At 40.5% G+C, this 9,655-nt stretch overlaps 1 protein-coding gene across 2 annotated transcripts in view; it reads left to right on the top strand.

Annotated features, from left to right (window-relative positions):
- The first annotated feature begins 294 nt into the window (after positions 1-294).
- The window catches only part of slc7a1a (solute carrier family 7 member 1a), a 39,973-nt gene continuing 30,612 nt past the window's right edge, over positions 295-9,655 (top strand). For both annotated transcript variants that reach the window (XM_080436614.1, XM_080436615.1), the window contains exon 1: positions 295-532. The gene's annotated coding sequence lies outside the window, so the exon portion shown is untranslated. The remainder of the gene's footprint in view (positions 533-9,655) is intronic.

Consider the following 9,655-nt stretch of genomic DNA (forward strand, 5'->3'; position numbering starts at 1 on the left):
CCTTAAAAAAAAAAAAAAAATCACTTACCCTACCTAAGTCTATTTACCATATCAATAGAGCGGCTCCTCTTGGAAGACAGTGTTGTTGTTTTTTAAACGTATGTAAAAACTTGTTATGTTATCAATGTGAAGTTAATGTCGTCTCGCGAATTGGATAGGGCTTTGCTTTTTATTGCCCACATCTGAGTGAAACCAGTGACCTGCTGGGCAGGCCATGCTACTGACTTTACTCTACTTTAATAGTAGTAAAGCGGGCGGGGCGGTGCGTGTGTGTGTGTGTGTGTGTGTGTGTAATGTCCCCTCCTCCACAAAACGCGCAAAAGAGCAACTATATACTCGGGGCAGGGGCACCTAAATGCATCCACACGTTTATAGAAAGCCACATTACCCAACGTGGCTTCCTGCAGCTCGCAACTTAGTCCTGAAAAGTAAGCGATATTAACGTTTGCATTAGTCAACTCTGCCTCCCTGGCTGTGGGGCTCTTTTACTCTTCAGGATCTCCGCTCCATGCGCCCACACAGGCTGGACAAGGTAGGCTTTACTACTGCAACTAGCTACTGTTACATTTCCTCAGTGGTGGAAAAAGTACTGATTATTTTTTACTTAAAGTAAAAGTATCAACACTGCAATGTAGAAATACTCTGTTACAAGTAAATTCAAAATATAATTGAGTAAAAGTACAGAAGTATTGGTATCAAAGTGTACTTAAAGTACCAAAAGTAGAAAGTACTCATAATGCAGAATGTCCCCATTTCACAAGATTTCAAATGTAACAATCTTTTGAAAATGGCAGATACAAGCTGCTATGCATTGTGAGCTTGTTAATTGGCTATTTTCAAATAGACAAAATGTTAATAGGGCTGAAGTGGTCAATCAACGTTTTGTAATCAAAATCTACAAAGTAACTAGCAACTACAATGTTCAAATAATTGTGGTGGAATAAAAGTATAATATTTGCCTCTGAGATGTAGTGGGGTAGAAGTAAAAGCATTGAAAAATTGACATTACTCAAGTAAAGTAAAAGTACCTGAAAATTGTAGTTAAGTACAGTACTTGAGTAAATGTAATTAGTTACTTTACACCACTGCTAGTGAAGCACATGCTTCTCGCTGCAGAGACGGACAGAACTCCCATTTTAGCTACGGTACTCACTCTCTCCCCTGTCAGCCTGTCCCAAATGTAAATCGTAAACGTAGGCTCGTAAACGTAGGCTATCATTCACACAGGGCTATGTGTGGTATTAGTGTTTAAATATAGCTTCATTGTGCTTTTCACGCAGTTATTATTTTGTCGCAAATATGTTGTGAATAACGAGAACAAACGAAACTGGACAGTTTGCAGCTTCAACAGTTACTACAACACAACTGCGCCTAATATCTCTTGGTATTCAGGCTTTCCCTAACATAAACGTTATTGGTTCACATGAAACTTGACATGGCATTTCTCCATGTTTTGTCTGGTAGAAATATAGTTATACCAATATAAAATAAGGAAATATGTGCCTTTTTTATTGGAATTGCATGCACCATAATAGTCAATGGGCTGTCACAGAACAGGACCCCCCCCCCTCCTATTTTGGGGGTCAAAAGGTTTACTACATCAACCCAGCCTAGTACTGAGCACGGCAGAACATGAATGACCAAGTTGTGGACCTCACAGAAGGAGTTTGTAAACATTACAGGGGTGTCAGTGTTATCACATATTGAAGCTTGTGTTGACACAGTGTTATCATAAATTCACATAGTATAGGCTTTTGAAGCCTTGATGAATGGAAGATAAGAATGAGTGTTTCAGATGATGGGGATGGACTGTGTATTTTTACGGTTTTTAATTGTTGTTTAGTTTTTCAGTTGGCTTGAAAGAGTAGGCATTTAGGGCTGAAGTTAGGATGGTTAATTTCACATTATGCGCAAATGACATGTACAGTAATAATAATGATTACGGTGGTTTGATGGTGTGTAAATGTATGTAGGGTATTTTTGTACTGTAGGCCTACATAATGGGCATTGTCAATAAACATCTCGATCAATCAATCAAATATGAATCATAATTAGACCTATTTCATCCCACAGGGAAAATTCAGGCTCAACATTAAACTATGTCATTTATATACCTTAGAGCTGTTCTGCCAGAGAATACATTTGTCGGGGGCATATGATCAGCGAGTGCGACATATGTAAGCTGTAGTCTTTGCTGATTGTGAATGTGGAGAGAGAGATCAACAGAGGAGCTGTCATTCCTTGTGGAGAAAATAGTGGTGTAAGACTTCAGTAGATAATGATGATGGCTGTCATTTAAGATCTTTGCACAATTTGGTTCAAAAAAATTATTAAACCGGTAACTTGGCGATAGGACTACAAATTGACGTCATTCATCTTTTCTCAGAACTCCTGCACCCCCAGATGTCCTGACTTTCCGAACTAGTTTGGAAAGCCCGTCCGAAATGGCAGGGTTTTTTGGACGTCGGATGGAGCATGTTTTGACCTTTAGACAGTTGGTGGTCACTGGTCAGTGGGTGTGGTGTTGAAATGACAGTAGATATTGGCCAAGAGGGCCAATATCTGTGTTGAGGATTGAGAGGAGGGGATGAAATTATACCGAAGTGGACTTTGACCTGTCTAAGTCAGTGGTTCTCAAACATTTTCATGTCAAGGACCCCTACATCTAATATTTTGTACCAGGGGACCTATAATAAGGATAATTCCTTTAACAGGTCCGTTCATGAAAGTCCTTGCGGTCTTGTTTCCAATGAGGGCCTGTGAGCAATTAGGGGTTAAGAGTCTTGCTCAGGGACAAATTTCATTTCATCGACATATTTGCTGGCCTGGCCTGGAATCGTACCTGGGGCAACCAGGGCCTCTGGCTCCCTAACCACTCAGTGTTAAAGTTTTCAAACTTATTCAGAATGTTTTACATTTTCAAGATTTGTCCAAATGTTTTGAAAATAGCAGAGCTTGAAGGTCCCCCTAGACCCCACTTTTAGAGCCACTGGTCTGATCTAAGTCATACTGATTTAAACAGAGATACAGTGATCTCTCAGTGGACAGAGGAGATGGAGGGTTGAGGGTTACAGGAGGCTACACACAGACATCCTGTCCACCTGAGGTGGACCTCCTATCCTTGAGCTTTGACACACTGTTTTGTTTTGAACCACACAGGCAACCTGAAATAATGCCAGGAGGATCAAAGTTGTAAGACACAGGCCTTCGTGAGCAGCCTTGAGAATGAGATACTGTTGTTTAGCCCAAAAGAGGAATTTGTGTGCAGAAGAGAGAGGAGGTGAGGTCTGGGCCGGTCGGACAATAATGTAACATTCTGCTGTAGTAGAAGCATCTGGGCAAAGAAATAGACCCTGAAAGAAATAGTTTAAAATTAGCAAATAAATAAATGAATTATATCATATCACAATATATCAAATTATCAGCAATATGAAAAAACAACAACAACATTGTGATGTTTTGACAGCAAAGTTAATAAGTTACCAAGCAAACAAGTTGTGCACAAAACATTTGTATTAATCAGGACCCTGGATAGATGAGTGACAGCTTTAAAGCCCTAGCCCTATAACTTAAACAGGCACTTGGCCCTCTGTCCTGCTACAGAGGCCAATTTCAACCCACATTGGAGCTTAAATGTGTGCGTGTGTGCGTGCGTGCGTGCGTCCGTGCGTCCGTGTCCGTGTCCGTGTCCGTGCGTGTCTCTGCTTGATTGTAGAAATAAGTTGTAAAGATTGTCAGGGTTAGGGGAAGTGTTATTTTTGACAACAATGTCCTGTTTTGTGCCTTTGGTTTGAAGTCAGTGTTGGCGACAAACTTGGAATTTTGACCAAACAGTCACGCCCCTACAAACACACATTGGGACATACAAAATGTCACTCACCTCAAAGAATATCCGCAATGTTGCCCTGACACAAAATACTTGGAAGAGTAAACATTTGCCCAGAGAAACACCCAACTATGACCGTATCTAAACTCAGGCTTAATGCCCCAACTGATGTGGTCATTGACTTTATAGGAGAAACCCACGAGGAAGGTAGAGTCATAAGTCATAAGTTTGTGTGTTAGGAAATGGATTAAAGCTTCACACCACCCTGGTATTCAATTAGTTTAACAATTATTCAGTTAATCAATGCGATTAATGTAGACCGTAACACATTCATTGCCAGGTATTAATTAATTAATTCATCCGCCACTGTCAGCGGTTTTACCTTATTTTGACCAGATATTGACTTTTTCAACGCGGATGTAAACAAACGATGTCTCGTTGGAAAGACGAGTCTCTCGTATTTAACGGCAGTTGAATATAGCTTGTTTTCTCCAAAAACGCAATTTGGGAAAAGAAATCTGAGATAAATGTTTTTTTGATGATTTGTGTAACTAAATTGCCACCCAGTGCCAATGCTTAAGCTGTAATCCTGGGCGCTACTCTCCCTCTGCTAGCCTGGGGAGAGCCCCGAATTGAGCTCATGCTTCCTTCAATGCATGAGAAGTGAGCAGACCGCTTCTTGTCACCTGACAGGGGGGAGTTTCCCCGGTAGGACGTAGCGCGTGGAAGGATCACGTTATTCCAACCAGTTCCTTTCCCCTCCATCAAGCGCCCCGGCTGACCAGGGGGAGGCAGTATAGAGACCAGGATTAATGCAAGCTTTTTGTGAGGGTAAATGTATTCTTATAAATCTGATAACATTGTAGCGGACGGAGTGAAAATGTTTTAGATGTCATTTCCGGTTGTATCCTTCTCTCGAAGTCAAGGCAAGACAGTGTAGGTTGGCAAAGAGCGCCCTCTAGCGTAATCTCTAAAACACCCAATGACGTAATATTATGTCTTTGGCAGTCAAGCGTTGGATTTGAGATGACGTAATATTACTTCCATGGCAGTCAACGTGTTAAAAGTAAAATGAGGTAATAAAGTAAAATAAGATTATGGTAAATGTTCTTCACAAGTTATTGGAACCCAAACAAACCTCTTGAGGTTAGCCAGCATAAAAAGGTTTCATGCACAAGAGAAAATGGGAGGTAAGTGTTGCTGCAGTATACTGACAGTCAAACCTCCAGGAGCCTAGCCTCACAATAATCATTAGTTCTTACTGTCTGAGATTTGGTTATTACTTTTTGAAGACATGAGCATAGCTGATCTAAAATCAGCTGTATTTGGAAAAGGATTTCTGTATTTTTACTGATGTCAGATCTCACTCTACTCTCTGAAAATAACACCTGAATGGAAGAGGCTGAACTGAAGAGACTTGTATTAAAAGCTAAACATTGATTGATTGATTGATTGATTGATTGATTGATTGATTGATTGATTGATTGATTGATTGAATACTTTATTAGTCAGACATGTAAACAGCACGAGGATAACACAAAAAAGTCCTGTTTCCATTGTGGTCCTATGTTATTCAACGCAAGTCAATAATCAACAAATCAAAACATTTTAAAAGTGAAATAAATGTTATGTCAAGTTAAACAGCAGCACTATGTTCATAGGAGAATCATAGCAAAAAGAAAGGGCTCGCAACTCACTTTAAATGCGACGTTTTGACCTTGCGGTCTTCTTCAGGTTCATTCAAAGGACAGGAAATGACATCTTTATATATCAGAATAACAAAGGTGTGGACAAATTGATTACCAGCCCCACCTGGTGATCAGGGGTGGTATCAAAGATGACTCGATTACGTGATTACATGAGTACAAAAATACAAAAGTTCGAAGAGACTCATTAATTATGTGACACCTCTACAATTACATAAAAATAAAATAAAATAACAACAACAGTTTAAACATTTATTTAAAAGAATTTTGGAGAATGACACGGTTGCAAGAATAATGCCAGTAAACAGCAGCAGCAATAATTATAATTTGTGCATCTTCTTGACGTATCATAAGGAACACTGCAGACTTAGCACGTAACGCAGGCTCCTATGTATTTCTAGCAGGCCTAAGTTTAGCTGTCCTGAAAGTGGGTCACTGCCATTATAAATACGTGCTTTCCCAACAGCTGGCCACAGAACCAGTGATGTAGGGATGTAGGGAGTCTGTATTATTGTATACACATAGGGACCATGTGTATGCATTGGACGGCCCATGTCGAAACATTCCAGGTTCAATGAGATGGTTTGGGGTTTCATTTTTCTAGATTCCTCCTCCAGACTGAAATGTCAGATGTCTAGAAAGAAACTACAGCTGACTGTGTTAGAATCCTGAACCTTGCATTCCAGGGATGCCCTTCAATGAACACGAATATAGGCAGCAGGACTTAATTTCTTGGATCATTGTGACCTTTCGACATGTTGGTTCGGTCTGAACCGGTTGCGGTTGGTACGCTGTGAAGTTTCACACTGGGGAAGCGACTGTGGTTGCAGAAAATAGATTATTGTCTCATGTGGAGGCTTCTTACGGTGTGATGATAATAACAGTGTCATGACATTGGTTTGTTTACGGAAGTGAATTTGAATCTTAACAGATATTTAGTGGGGTGGCTGTAAGCCTACACACTCATTGTTTTCGAAATAGTTCTTATTTTACGTTACGAAAATAGCTACAAGCTCTACAAGCTCACAATGCCTCGCGTAGCAACACATTGTGAGCTGTAGATTCCCCCCCCCCAGTACAGAGATGCTAGGGTTCATGTGGTTAAGTGAATTTCCAGGCACTTGAGTTCCAGGCACTCGAGCTACAACTCCTTCTCTTTGTAACGCAATACATTTGGACAAGATACCAGATTTCTTGAGTTTTGGCTGGCTTCATCAGAGTGTGTTGGCTATTGTAAACAGTTGATTAGAAATCTAGTTTTTAAGCTTTTAATAATGAATTGCATTTTTATAGCGCTTTTCCAAGTGCTCAAAGCGCTTTACAATGGTTCATTCATTCATACAGACCATAGCATTGGAGAAGGGTTAAGAAAATGATCATCCGGCATTCTCTGTGGGTATAGTGTAGATATGTTTGGTGTGCTCATTTTCTATGTGTGAGTAGACTTGTTAAAACAACAGCTGCTTTTGCTGAGGGAAGGTCACATCACCATTCTCATAAGTGTGAAGCTGGCACGGGCATGCATGTGAGTGAGTAAGAAGAACTAAACATACAGATACACGTGTGGGCAATACATATCTTTCTATTCAGTGGAATCGACATCAGAATGATAGGTTCAACGCCGAGACAGTAGTAATAACATTACAATGCATGCATACCCCACTATTTCACTTTTAAGATGAGATGATTAAATTCTTTGTCTATCCAGAATATATTTGGGGTTTCTGTTTTCTTTTTATCACTTGTGCAACCAAAAAAAAGATGCTTAACTTCACCACTTTTCAATTTTCATGTTAGCTTGTGTGCTGCCTTGTGAGGTCAATTATTGAAGAACATCGTAGCGATTCGTAGGTATAATTTTTATAAAATAATAAAATAAAATAAATTCTGTTATTCTCTTATTGACCTTCATATGTTTCAACATAAGAGTCTCTTCAAACGTCTTCCACTCACGATGTGCTGTGATTGGTCCCCTGGGGAACACACCCACTCCACTTCTGCCCCTCCTTTTCAAACTTGGCCAGAGGAGCAGCATCTGTCTTTTCTGCTCCCTGCCTGTCTCTTCATTTTTAAATGTCACTGTACAATGGCAATAAAGCCATTCAATTCAATTCAGTTCAATTCCATTTTCAAAACATTGCTATCATTGACACAAGGCAAATAACAGACAACGTTTTTTGTTACTAAACTGGTGTGTGGGACTTCGTTTGTGGATGTGCGTGTGTGTGACCGTGCGTATGTGTGCATGTTTGTGTGTAGTCTGCGGGTCAACTGTCCCCTGCAATATGCATGGAGAATGTGAGTTTGGGGAAGGATAGATAAGCTGTCCGGGAGGGAGCTGTTTTGATTTTGAGAACAACTCTGTGAGTGCGTGGGTGTGTGTGCGTACGTGTGTGCCTACGTGCATGTATTGTGTATGTAACTATGCCTGATAATCCATGTAAGTAGGTCTGTGTGTATGCATACACATGTGCGTGTGTGTGTGTTTGTGTCCTGCCCAGCACACTTGTATGCGTGTGTGTCCGAGCGCCCCAGTAGCCGAGAGAAGCTGCTTGGAATAGCCAAGCCAAGCCATGTGATTCCTCTAGATTCTATTTCAGAGCTCTGGTCGTCAAACAGGATGCACTTCACACAGTGGCGAGAGGAAGAGTTTGCACTAAGGTGTCTAAATTCCCTCTATCTTGCTAAGCCTTCCTGATCACATTCAGCCAGGGGAAACTTGTGTGTGGATGTTTTATTGAGTAAGTATGCATTTACTGTACATATTTCTCCATGTAAGAACAGGCATTACTTGTTGTGCATTTGCTCCGCGGTGGGTTGGCATTGGCTGAGATGAAAGTAGTGCACAGTTCAAGTTTCAACAGGCTTTTCAAGCAAATTAGTAAGAAAAACAAAAATGTATTTTGTCATATGATCCAAGTTCAGCGCGTTCGTCATCTGCCTATGTGCAGGGACAGTCTGGTCCCCCCAATGGTATTGCATAACGTCAACTTGTAGATGGAAAGTGTCATGCAAGGGTCATGTGGTTCATATGTGTTTAGCTCCCATTAGCAAAGAGTTATAATTTCTCCAAAGCATGTCATTACGAGCTCGAAACATCAAAGAGCATGTAGCTCGAATGTCACGCTTTGCTCTGACTAAAACTCCTTGCTAATGGGTGTTAAACAGCATGTGGACTTTATGTTCCTTTTCCATGTGGTGTCAGTTCTTTAGTGTTGGATGAATGGACGTGTATGCTCCTTGGAGCATGCACGATGCTTCTTCATACATCGTGGAGGTCATCTCAGAGCAACCTAGTAGCTGTGGTTGACGACGTGCAGGTGACGCAGAGTACCAGTCTAATTTAGACTGGTACTAATTAGCAGAGGTTGTCCCGTCTGTGACTTAGAAAATGTAGTGTGTATGCAGTGTTTATTTTAGTACATCTCAACCTACATTTTCAAACACCATTTACTACCATTCATGTTGAAACGGTGTGTAAAAGCATTCTACAAGACTTTAAAGTTGCTATAAAATTCACCCTTTTGAAATCCAGTATGCTATTTTATTTAAGATTGATGTATTCCTCTTAATACCAGCCATTCATATGTATTTGTGCATTCATATCAATACCCCTGGAACAATTGTTGGTGATGTATTTCAAACTCACATTTTAGCTTGAAGAGGGCTTTTAAATGATACAGTGAGTTTTAGCTAATGTTGACAAATATGTTCGGGTACATTCTGTAGCGTTTATTGAATATACTGACTAAACGTAATCAAACACTTTAACTGTAAAATACAGCAGTTTGGGGGGAAATGGTCAGGGTTTATGTAAACTATGTGGCTGATGTTGACAATGATGTAATAACACTGGTATGTTGCTTTAATTTGATATGAACAGTGAAAATGAACCAGGGATTTTGTCGCTTACATTTTAGCGTGTGCGTGCGTGCGTGCGTGCGTGCGTGCGTGCGTGTGTGCGTGCGTGCGTGCGTGTGTGCATGCGTGTGTGTGCGCGTCTGTCTATCTGTCTGTCTGTCTGTCATTACCTCTGGATTCTTTAACAGTATTTTCATTCTAAGCTGATTTTAATGAACTTCCCGGGTTTTAGGATAATGTGCATCATGAGCCAAAGAAATAA

Source organism: Gymnoscopelus braueri, assembly GCF_963280865.1.
Source record: "Gymnoscopelus braueri genome assembly, chromosome: 8".
Classification (NCBI taxonomy): Eukaryota; Metazoa; Chordata; class Actinopteri; order Myctophiformes; family Myctophidae; genus Gymnoscopelus; species Gymnoscopelus braueri.